At 40.3% G+C, this 6,895-nt stretch overlaps 1 pseudogene; it reads left to right on the top strand.

Moving 5' to 3' along the window:
* Positions 1 to 532: 532 nt before the first annotated feature.
* On the top strand, positions 533 to 1,443 carry LOC110595941 (annotated as a pseudogene).
* The last annotated feature ends 5,452 nt before the right edge of the window (positions 1,444 to 6,895 follow it).

Here is a 6,895-nt window from a genome sequence, read left to right as displayed (position 1 = left end):
GGACCGAAGCTTTAACAGTAGAATGTCATAGTACTGCGTGAGATATTTCAGAAGAGATTATTTTTGGTGTTGCACAGATCATATTATAAAGATACTCATCAAAACCATTAAAAACTTAAGGAACTGAATATATGCCAATTTGTTCATTTAAAGTTTATTGCCAGAACCAGAGTCAGTTTCTTGAGAGCAGGCATGCTTTCCTACCCATCCTAGCTGAGTTCTGTGTCACGAAGTAACATATTTTAAATAAGGGGTTATTAAATGTATGAATGATTGTTGGACCTTAATCTACTTTTCTGTATAGAATATCCGCAAGACCAGAGGTAGAACCTTTTACCTGTAACCTAAGACAAAATAATCTGAGATGAAATATTATTGTTAAGGGAAAGTCAATTGGGATCTTTGCAAGAGGAACTCGGTAGACACATATTAAATGTTTGTTGCACATAAACTACATTGAAGACATGATGATGAATATGTGCTCTTTGACATAATGGATGTGATCATAGTCCTGTTCACAATTTTATTATAGGTCTTGTCTCCTGAGGACCCATTACTGATAGAAGCTTTTCAGAAAAGAAAACAAGGCAGAATAACAGTTACAGAATTTGTCCTACTGGGCCTCACTCAGGATCCTAATGGGCAAAAGCATTATTTGTAAAGTGTTTGCTCATATAGATTGTGACAATGGTGAGAAACTTGTTCATTGTGATGACTATTATTGCCAGTGCCTCCCTGAGTTCCCCAATGTGCGTCTTCCTTGTCTACCTGTCACTCATGGATGCTGCCGTTATTATTATTTTACCCAAATTGATTCCAGACTTATTGTGTGATAAAAAGACTATTTCCTTCCCAAAGTGAAAGGGCTAGTTCTTTGTAGAATACTTATTTGGGGTGCTGAGGTCTTCTTTTTGGAGATGATGACCTATGATTGGTATGTGGTCATCTGTAAGCCACTGCAATATTTGACCATCATGAATCGACACATTTTCATCCTTCTGCTGGTGGTTGCCTGGGTTGGAGGTTTTTTGCATTCTGTGGTTCAAGATATCTTTGTGTACAATCTCCTATTCAGTGGCCCCAACATCATTGACAATTTCAGTTGTGACACGTATGCATTATTAGAACTTGCAATCCCTGACACCTACTTTATTGGTCTCACTGTGGTTGCCAATGGGGGAGCAATATGTATGGTTGTCTTTATCCTTCTACTGTTCTCCTATAGAGTCATTAAAACTCACAGTCAGGAGGAGAGGTGTAAAACCTTGTCTACCCACATCATGGTGGTTGTTCTCTTTTTTGTTCCCTGAATTTTCATGTGTGTTAGACTTATTTCCAATTTTCCCATTGATAAAGTCATAACTGTCTTACATAGTTATCACTTCTCTGTTGGATTATTTAATAAGCACCATGAGGAATTCAGAGATGAAAAATGCTATTTAAAAAAACCCTGGTGTAAAAAGTTAACTGTAGATAGAATAAAAATGTCTCTCCCCATGTAAATACAGGGGTATGCAGACAAGGTGTTTCCAGTGAGGTATTTCTGACATTTCCAATGTCAGACTTGTATTGGTAATTCGGGTATCTCAGAGTGGGGAGGTGGGATTTTGATACTCTCAGGCCAGTTATGTTCTCACTCACGATGGCATCAGGTTGAAGTCCAGGACTGCAACTTCTAAATTTAGAATAAGTGTGGTTGAGGGTCTTTGAGTAAAACTCCTGTTGAACAACTTCTTAAATATGGTTCTTCTTTATTTACAGATCTAACAGCCAGAGACAGGCGATTTCTTCTGCATGCCCACTGTACTATCAAAAGAGGAACAGATAAAAAAAGAAGTTCCTGCTCACCAGGGAAGGCTATGGTGCTTTTTAAGGGCATTTTCCTTAAAAACCCCATAGATTTGTGTTTTTAATGGCCTTTACTCCATTATCCAAGAGTCACACTCGCAAATATCTTTGGAACTTGCCCTTCTTGGACTTGGGTTGAAGTCTGTGTGCAGTAGGATAATATCTTTAAAGGTCTTAGAAATACTTCTGAGCCAGGCTCGGTGGCTCAGCCTGTAATCCCGTGCCTTTGGGAAGCTAAAGTGAGTGGATTGCCTGAGCCCGCGGGTTCGAGACCCACCTGGGCAGCGAGACCTCATCTCTACAATAAATCAAAAAATTAGCCGGGCATGGTAGCACACACCTGTAGTTCCAACTACTTGGTAGGCTGAGGCGGAAGGATCGCCAGAGCTCAGCAGGTCAAGGCTGTGGTGGCCGGGAGCAGCCACTGCACTCCAGTCTGGGTGACAGAGTGAGATTCCAACTCAAAAAAAAAAAGAAATACTTTTGGCTGGATGAGGGCATTTATGAGACATATTCTTAAATCCTTCTGAAGTCTTAGCAAGAGATCTTACATCGACAACTTTGAGATGATACTTATTCTGATGATATTTTTTACTTTGTGGGTCTAACTCTTTGGAGAGTTTGGGAAAGAGAGCCAGTTTTATTTTCAAACCAGCGAGTTCTGGGTTGTTCATGTTTCTTCTAAATTCTGCCTGAAAACATAACAGTTACTCTTTTAACTCATAGTTTTAAAATTTGTATCTCATCATATTATATATGGCTACAAACAACAGCTAGAACTTTCAACATTTTCTGGAAATTTAATCTGCATCCACCTGTTCATTTAAGCACATTTTCTATTTTCTACATTATTGTAGGAGGCAGTATTACCAAACTTCCCCAGCACTAGATAATGAGTTACTTTTTTCCAGACTCCAAGAACAGTTCCTTTTGTCTTTTCAACTGTTGTTTACAGTGTCCTTGAGGCCCTTCCCTCTGCCACCTCACTTCTGATACTAAAACCAATACCACAAACTTTAAATTGTCGTTATGGAAGCATCACTCTTAGAGGTGCCACTTTTTATTCTGGTTTTCTCCTGTTACATGGTGCAAGATCCTTATTTTTGGTGACTTTAAACAAGCACCATTATATTTTAATCTCTAAATTTTATGGGCCAAGAAATTAGGCAGTGTTTAGCTAGGTATTTCTTCTGCTTCATATGGCATGAACTGAAGTCACTCTGGTAGTCAGCTGATAACTGAGTGATCTTTGGGGTCCAGGACAACTTAATTCATATTTATATACTTGAAAGTAATGGCTAGAAAGGATCCACTAGGTCCCTTTTCCTATCCATTTAAAGGACCACAAGATCTCTCCAACTGAATACTCAGGCTTTTCACATGGTGCTCAGAGAATCTAGCAGAATGTAGGTGTCAGACCAGATAGGGACTATGTTCAGGACTGGCACAATGTCACTTCCACCATCTTCTATTGGTCAAAGAGGTCACATAGCCAACTACATTTGAGGTAGTGGAGAAATAGATGATAACCCTTGATGGGGAAGTGGCAAAGTCATGTTGCAGGACAGCATGCAGAACAATTTTTGACACTCAAAAAAGAGAGCATGCTGGAAAGTTTGTCCAGATTGAACTGAATCTATAAATCATCTTGGACTGAATTAATAGCCTAGTAACTATGGATTTTCTAATTCCTGAACATGATATATTTATTAAGGTTTCTTACGCATTTACTTTTGAAGTTTTGTAGTTTCTATTAGTATAGTGATCTTACTCATCTATACCTAAATATTTATGTTTTCAGATGCTATCACAGGTTTTTAATTTTAAAATTTCCAGTTATTGATGCTAATATATATAAATGCCATTAAAATTGTTAATTTAGCTCTTGAGTCCTAAAAACGTGCTAAATTCACTCATTATTTCTGATAAATTTCAGTAGATTCTTAGGCTTTTCTAAGAAACTATGGGGGGGAGGGGGAGGACCTTAAGATGGCAACTGGACAGCTTGGATTGTGAGAGTCTCCGCAGAGGCAAGTGTCCATAAAAACTCTCGGCATGAGTTAGGTGTGCACTAGTGGGAGTGAAAGTCCATCTGAGGGGAGACTTGGGTTTATGCATCCAAGTCCCCTCTCTGAGGGCGACTGCAAGCCCCCACCATCCTGAGACTGGAGCACAGGCGCGCAAGATCATGCACAGGACTGTCTGCTGCTTGCTCCTGAGAAAAGCCTGCTGAATCCAGCTGATTCTCATTGCCTGGCGCCTGGCCCACACCATCACCTGTTAGAGCGGATAAGCTGGAGCCCTGGATCTGATCAGTGGAGAGAGAGGATCCAGGAGAGCCGGAGAGGATCCCATGACTGATGAAGAGATTCCAACCACAGTCATTTTCTCTGTCCCAGGACCAGGCAGAGATCTGTATTGCCCTGTTCAGCTCCACCCAGCCTCCAACTTGGGACCTAAGGTAATCTCATCAAACTGGGAGAGTCAGAAGCCCCTCCCCCATGCTGGATCGGACACAGGTCAGATTTGAGTGGCAGACCTGACAGGCAGCAAGCAGGGTGAGTTGAGATCTGATCTACCTTCCTTCCAAAGTAGACCTCGGGTGTCTGGCCCAAGCTGAGAGCAGAGGGTAGGGGCTAGAGATCAGACCTGAAAGGACTTTGGACTTACAGGAATAACCTCAGAGCGAGTATGCTTCCTTGTTTTTATTTTTATTTTATTTTTTGACTGTTTGCTTTGCCCATTTTTTTTTTTGAGTTGGAGTCTCACTCTGTCACCCAGACTGGAGTGCAGTGGCCGCTCCCGGCCACTGCAACCTCGACCTGCTGGGCTCCGGCAATCCTTCCGCCTCAGCCTTCCAAGTAGCTGGAACTACAGGCACGCGCTACCATGCCCGGCTAATTTTTTTTTATTTATTGTAGAGATGAGGTCTTGCCAAGTTGCCCAGGCGGGTCTCAAACCCGCGGGCTCAGGCAATCCTCTCACCTCAGCCTCCCAAAGCGCTGGGATTACAGGCTGAGTCACCGAGCCCAGCACTTTGCCCATTTTTGTTTGGTTTTTGTCTTAGTTTCTATTTCTCTTTCTTTCTGTTTTTGGTAACGTTTTGGTACTTGCTTTGTTTCTGTTATTTTGCTGATTTTTTTTCTTCTTTCTATTCTTTAGACTTCCTGTTTGTGAATGAGGAGAGTACACCAATAGGCAGGATTTTTGTTGGACTGTGTGTTTGTATGATTATGTGTATGTTTTAGTTTTTTTACTCTTTTCGGTCTTTGTGTCTCTTTTCACTTGTTAGTTGATACATCTGTCTGTTTTCCCTCTTACTTTTCTCTCTTTCCACCTTCCTCTTGCCTCCCCCCTTCCTTTTCCATAATTTTCCTTTTTCTTACCTCATTTTGCTTCCAGGAAGCAAACCTATACCCCCACTCCATGGACAGAATTGTAAAGCAGTGGGAAGTGAGTTCCAGGGTGCCCATACACCTGACAGTGGACACTGAGATCTACACATGGATTTTGAATCACAGCTTCTCCTCAATTAAATCTCAAAACTGCAAAAAGTACAGTCCCCAACCCACAGTCCAGCTTCAGAATTGAACAATGTCAGAGGATCCACAGAAGGAAGAATAGGAGACTGACCAAACAGAAGTAAAAGCAATACCGCCATCCCTGAACAACAGAATTAAAGAAGGTGGTGGGGGTGGGAGGGAAATCTACACAAATGAAGAAAAACCAGAAGAAGAATATGGGTCTCACACAGATCTCTGGGAGGTCAGACACTGAGAAAACAGACTTCAGAATGCAAACAATAAAGAGCCTCCAGAATGACTGATCTCAAACTACAAACCCAGATATCAAGACATTAATATTATAAAAAGAATTGAGTAGAGACAAGAGGAATATAGGAAGGAGTTGATACCAGATAGCAGTAGTAAAGAATACTATGAATGAAACAAATAACAAACTGATAAGCATGGAAAGCAGAATTAGCCAAGCAGAAGAATCTCAGAGTTTGAGGACCAAAATATAGAACTAACCCAAACTGTCAAAAACATAGAAAAGAAGCTTAGAAAGACAGAACAAAACCTTCAAGAGATGAATGATCACTTCAAGAGACCAAACCTAACAGTGATTGGACTTTCTGAGGCAGAAAGAGAAACAGAGAACAGCCTGGAAAAACATTCCATGAAATTATTTAAGAAAACTTCCCTCATCTTATCAGTGATGCAACCATTCAAACACAAGAGATGCAGAGAACCCCTGCAAGACAGCAAATGAGAAGACCAAGTCCTAGACAGATAGCAATTCACCTAAACAAAATAGGCATAAAAGAAAAAATCCTAAAGGCAGCAAGAGAAAAAGGTCAGACTACCTACCAGGAAAGACCAATTAGAATGGCAACAGATTTATCTACAGAAACACTTCAGGCTAGGAGAGCTTGGTGCCCAATCTTCAAAGTTCTCAAAGATAAATAACTTCAACCAAGAATAACCTGCCCAGCTAAGCTAAGCTTCATCAGTGAGGGAGAATTAAAATTTTTCCCAGATATTCAATTCTGAAGAACTTACACTGCCTCTAGACCAGTTCTACAAGAAACACTTAAGAAAGTATTAAACACAGAAGAAAGTGAAAAAAAACAACAATGTTCTTCACAAGAGTGCTGGAAAAAGATTGAAAACACACATGAATCAACCCCCAAATCAAAAGAAAGACAACAAACAAACAGGAACAACTACAACTCTATAAGAACCTCATGACAGGGAAAAAAATCTCACATTTCAATAATTAGCCTGAATGTCAATGGACTAAATGTACCACTGAAAAGACATAGAATGGCAAAATGGATAAAATATCATGAGGCAACAATATATTATCTCCAAGAGACTCATCTCACCAGAAAGGACAATCATAGACTCAAAGTAAGAGGATGGGAAACAAAATTTCAGGTGAAGGGAACATGAAAGAAACCAGGGGCTGTAATCTTAATTTCTGACAAAATACCCTGTAAGCTATCAAAAATTTAAAAAGATACAGAAGGTCACTATATAATGAT

The sequence above is a fragment of the Carlito syrichta genome, unplaced genomic scaffold, assembly GCF_000164805.1.
Source record: "Carlito syrichta isolate Samal-C Ts95f unplaced genomic scaffold, Tarsius_syrichta-2.0.1 Scaffold305332, whole genome shotgun sequence".
Taxonomy (NCBI): Eukaryota; Metazoa; Chordata; class Mammalia; order Primates; family Tarsiidae; genus Carlito; species Carlito syrichta.
The sequence above is the reverse complement of the archived record's forward strand: the minus strand, read 5'-3'. Positions and strand labels throughout refer to the sequence as shown.